The sequence below is a fragment of the Sceloporus occidentalis genome, unplaced genomic scaffold (assembly GCF_023333645.1).
Source record: "Sceloporus occidentalis isolate IW3139 unplaced genomic scaffold, rSceOcc1.0.p SCAF_36, whole genome shotgun sequence".
In the NCBI taxonomy this organism is placed as follows: Eukaryota; Metazoa; Chordata; class Lepidosauria; order Squamata; family Phrynosomatidae; genus Sceloporus; species Sceloporus occidentalis.
Window position 1 is genome coordinate 5042123 of NW_028317016.1, and position 6000 is coordinate 5048122.

Consider the following 6000-nt stretch of genomic DNA (forward strand, 5'->3'; position numbering starts at 1 on the left):
GGGAAATGAGATATTTTTTTTACATTTGCCATTATGTGATGTAATGCATGGTTTTGTTTAAGCCTAGCTTGAAGGGAACTCCAACTGTTAGTTTTTTTACTTGAGCATAAAATATAGAGCTGTGTACAGTAATGTGGATTAGTATTGACAGACAACCTGGTTTTAGCTCATTTCATTTATTATGTTTCAATAGATTCCTTTATCTGTAGACCTGGAGGCAGCATTTGTATGGAATGTTAAGCTAATTTATTTGTACTTACCCAGGCTTTATATGAAATATACTTTATATGTGCATTGATTGTATTATTTTGTTTGTTATATAGGAGGAAGACATAGTGTTATGTGATCAGTCACTCCCACTCTTAACTTATTCATCATTTATGGCCATCGATGTTCCAGCACTTTCCTCAAGCAACTAACAAACTTTAATCAGAACAAACTGACAATGACATCATCCGCTTCACTGCCTCCTCATCACCGAGCAGAAAACCACACCCCCACCAAAACCAGTCTGACGGTAGGGGCGGGGTTGATTTATGTTACAGAACCAATCACGATTTAGTTGCAGCTGGTGATGCACCTATAAAGACGCTTTTTATAGGCAGGTGAATAGGAAGTGATGTAATACCAAAACAAATGCATTTTGGCAGCAGTTTGTACGCGAAATAACTACGTTTTACGACCATTCACAGAAAATATAACGGTTAACAATTAACAAAACCCCACTAATTACTCTGACCATCCACTTACTTCAGACTCATAACTCCCAAACCGTAAATTAACGGGACTCGATACATTATGATGCATGTTTGCACCCATACCTGAGGTAATAAATGTATATCAAAGAATCTTCATGCAACCGTTAAGGAACCCCTGTCAATCATCTGCAATAAAAAGAAACTTGGTAAAGCACAGCGTAATGTAAAAGCCGATAACTGCACTATAGCAAACATGTCCGTGATTTACCCGCAATAGTTATAGGACTGTCCATCCGCTACACGTACTCGACCATAACTATAAGAAAAATCCTTTCAAATGTGTCACTGGCTCGATTCTATTCTGCGGATGACCTACTGATGTCACGTGCCACGGTCACGTGATCCAGACAGTAGAGCCGTAAGTGAAGAGACCGCTGAAGACGTAATTACCGAGCGCTGCGAGGTAGAGTGGGTGTTCTTATTAATAGAAAGCTAGGCGCAAAGATGTACAAGTGCCCTTGTCGCCATGTCAGCAATTCTTGTTAATTGTTTAGTCATTACTGCGGCGGTAATATACTTAAACCGTTTTAGCTATATTTGTGTCGGTTGTACATTATTTTTCACAACTCTCTGGTAGCGATGGCAACACGAATGTCTCAATGCATTTGCCTCCTTCTCTACCTTGTACCAATTCAGGGGATGTTTTCCACCCAAACATCGCCTGCTTCAAGCAGCCACTCACTAGAAGGAAAGTGGTCCTAGTGATTCCACACATGCTCTTAAGGAGGTCTTGGCAGGACTGCTCAGATCTTTTACACAGGCTGATACCTTCTGGCAGTGAGAAGTATTAGTTGCAAGGAGGCAATGTGTTCAGCCGAATGCACTTCCTGCAAGCCAAGGAGCTGGTGGGTGGAGAAACAGGACACATACATGGGGATAGAATTCTCTTAACCCCCCTCCATCCATGTATTTCATACAATCTCAATACTCAAATAAAACAACCTTCTTGTGTAATGCTTCTTGATGCAGACATACCTTCAAGCCTTAAAAAGATACATTAAAAGGAAACACAAGTTCAAAACATACACAACAAATACTATGTAGCGTAGTATATTTATGCACCATTATCCTTAATACCAATAGTGGTACTATTTCCAATGTCATAAAGCTAGGGCTGATTCCAAACCTAGTGTAGGTCACTCGGGTCCTCAAGTCATTGGTGGACCAGTGATGGATACCTGTAGAGGCAAAGGATCCTCAATATATACTACCGCTCAGGGCAAGTTTGGGTCACTTTTTTCATGGAATACAATGACCTTTCTAGCTATGCAAGGATAATTGCTTAAGGGTTTTCTAATGATCAACACGCCTTTTACCCCCTGCACGCCCAATATGACATGCCAGTACGTCCAGTAGCCTGACCCTATGAGCAGAAGCCTGGTATAGTGATATCAATCAGTTAAAATGCTTAGCTCTTCTTTTTAATCCACCATTATATGTGCCCAATGATGGTAATTTACTTTAATAAGTACTCTATATAAGATATGTACACATTTCTCTTTGATTTGTGACATTCCCAGCATCCTCTGATGCGGTCCTGTTAGGCATACACCATATTTATTGTACCCTACATTTACTGTGATCTGCATGCATTTGTCCTGTAACACAGGCGAGAACATTCTAGCTGCCTAAAATGGGGTTAGTGCAGTAGTGTATGGAGTTGATTGCCCTAGGTCTGACACAGGCCAGTACCTCCACAGACCTACTATGGCAAGGAGGTCCTCCTTCCCTGCAGGTCTTCTTGACATAATATGATCAGGCACTGATGTTGAACGAGAAGGCCTGGCTTGCAATTTCTGTTCCAGTTCATCTCAAAGGTGTTCGATGGTGTTGAGGTCAGGGCTCTGTGTTGGCCAGTCAAGTTCATGCTTTAGTAATGGGGGGTGCAGAAGAAGAACTGCCCCAGGGCCCACTACTCTTAGGCTCACTCCTGGATACACTTGCTCATTTATGTGAGTTTGAGTGGTCAACACGTGTGATTTGGAGTTGTGCATTGTGAGTTGAATACATTACTGTTATGATTTTTTTTCTTCCAAAAGTCTAGATTTAAGACTCATTATTAAGTTGAACCCCATATTCCTAGGATTTCCATCTAGGCTTTGCATTTCACGTTTCAAGGTGTGTGTCATCTTATGGTCATGTTATGTCACATAAGTGCTAAGTTAACACCACAGATGCAGTAGTCTGGATGGCTACTCTTGCCATATGGTCACATTATCCATTAGAGGATCAAGACTTAGGGACCCCTAAGGTACATGATTGATGTGCCTAATGGATTTACCTAACACTGTATATAGCCCTACTAACTTTCTAACTAGCTTCGAATCAGTAGAAATCATATCACAAAAGCCATGCACGCTAGAAGACAGTTCAAATAGAAATAAATGCATCAAATAGAAATAACTGCTTGGATTAGAACAGATTTGAGTCAACATTAACCACACAGTGTTTATTTTATTCCAATTAGTTTACTTCAATGATTCATTTTTTTAACCAAAAAGTTACTATATTTTTATAATAAATAGAAAAAAAGACTTTATTAGATACATTTAACACTGTCATAGATATATGCAAATGTAATATGTTCTTAATTATTATTTATGTACACTTAGAGGCAGCCATTTGAAAGATTAATTGGGTGATAGTCTCTACAAGGTAGTCCAGTAGCACTTAGAAGCAGCCAGATACAAAACTGGTTTAGGTGCAAGTAGTAGCGAGGTACATTCTGTGATATTCTCGTCAGATAGTCCAATAGGTATACTAAAAAATACCAGTTGCAGATTAGATCTTTGTCTTTGTCAGGTAGTCCAAAAGCCACACAATAACATGGTAAGCTGGGTAATGTAGTCCTTTAGCGTCACCAAGAGAGCTGTGGTTTCAACTTCCTGACCTAACTATATAATATAAAAGACAAATCCTAGTTCTTCATCATATTTTAATGGAAAGTTTTTAAGAACGGACTAACTGAGCTCTTTTTTAAGTAGGAACAGTGGATGTGGGTCTTCATATGGTATAGTAAAGCCAGTGAGTTGATACTCCAAGTCTCCTGCAGTCTCAGCTCCTGTTTTAGTGAATAAACTCCAATGTCTCACACAGTAAAATAGCTTGCACGTAATGGCACCAAGACTTAACCGTAAAAACAGTTTTTGCTGTACAGTAAATTTTTTAACTTATATAATATTATTGCCAATATCTGCCACAATAAATAGTGTAAAAAACTAAATTTGGAACTCTGTTTCTAAAAATAGTTTCACACGAACACACAGAAACTAGTCCCAAAATAAAAAAAAATGTCTCTATGAATGCATTCAAAACGATATTCTGTAGCATAATGTAAACAATGACATGCAGTACATTGAGTACATCTTCTTTGTGTGCCTTGTTCCAGCTGGGTCCCAGTGTAAAGGGCAATCCTTGGGGACTCGATAGGTGGGTGGTAGTCATGTGACTGCTGTGATACCCTAGGTATTCACTTCATTAACATGGCAAAGCCAGTGCTTACAAGTGCTTGCATTCATCTGTAGGTCTGATTTTTTTCTTTCAAATAGACATAGAGAAGCTATCATAATACTGCAAGTTAAAGACAGTTCAGAGATTGTAATAAAAATGTTTCTTGTAAAAATGAGTCCTTTGATACTGATACGGTGAAAAAAGGTATCACCAATAAAAACTGTGACTTACAGGCCATTACACTGCACTTGACAATGGACGGTAGAATGTTGGCCCTATTGATGCACAAAGCATGAGACGGAGGAAGCAGGGGAGTAGCATCACCTCATGTAAGCTACCCTAAATCCTGCACCTCTAAAGTTAATGGTAAAGATGATGGTAAATGACCTGCCATGGAGTACGTGGTAACTGATGATGGATGATACCATATTGGTCACACAATAGTTTATGACTGGTTGCTTTGAATGTAAGCTACATGCCACAGGGAATAGAATAGGTGGTAATAGATGTTGCAGGTTCGGTCACATAGTGGCAAGTGACCTGTCACAGTTAATATGGTAGGTGGAGATGAATGGCGCAGCCACTCTCAAATCACATTTAACAATCTGTAGACATCAATAGTAGAGTACAGGAAAAACACCTAATGTGGCTTTCTCAGGCAGCAATATGGTAAATATACTGTGGCAAGGCATTAAAAAACCGGGAACATGATTTATCATAAATAAATCATGATTATATGTTTTTACTTGCAACTCGATTTGATACATTGAAATGGGTTTTGAGACTGAATAACATTTTTTTACTCTGCAGTATAACCTTCTCTACCCCAAATTATTTTAAGCTCACAAGAAATGGTTTTCCATCAGACATTCATATTCTTGAGGGCAGTTGCAAACCTACTTTTTATGTGCTCTTGGTGAAGAAGTATAAAAATGTCTACATCTTACACAAACAGTGACACATAAATAAGTAAAAAAAAAAACCTAGGAAAGTAGAGTGACATAACATTGTGATATATCACAAAACCTAGTTATATCCAATCTACATGCTGATGGTAGCATTCTGTACATGTACATATGATTAACATAATTTTCATTTTGCATGGATTTGCATGGAATTGGCTGTTAGTACTCTAATTGACGTCAATAGGACCACTGTGACGCATGTTCGGGAAGTATATTTAATCTTGTTTTCTAACTCCAATAGCAAAAAAGCACATGGACTGATTTGCATCAGCAAAGCGCATGCAAAATGGATTCCGACATGTATCAAAAAAATAAAATCTGAACTAAGGAAATTACAATATGTGGGGAAAAGCGAAGCTTCAGATATAACAAGCAGACTTTGGACGTAGACTGAACATATAATAAATATAAGGGGCAGGATATTCCTCAAAAGGGTAGAGAATGGTCACGACAGCCTAAAATGGGTGGATCAACATTCCATACCATGTGAAAATTCTGCATTGGCCCAATACCCCAGCTAGCTCGTTGTATACAAAATGCTTGGAATAAGATGACTCCAACACTAGGATGCTTATAATCCATCCAGGGCAGCAATGACTGTAATGCAGTCCTGCTGTATACATTTTCTGTATGGGCCATTGGTTAAAACCAATAATCTGTTTGTCTCACTTTAGTACAAAAATATGTAGACTTTCCCAAATCCATATTACGCACTTCCTATTGTCAGTTGGTATTTTGATATTTAATTTAATTGCAATGGATAAAAAAAAATAATCATGACTGTCCTTCAATATCCACCACACATTTCTTCTGCAGACCCTGCAAAA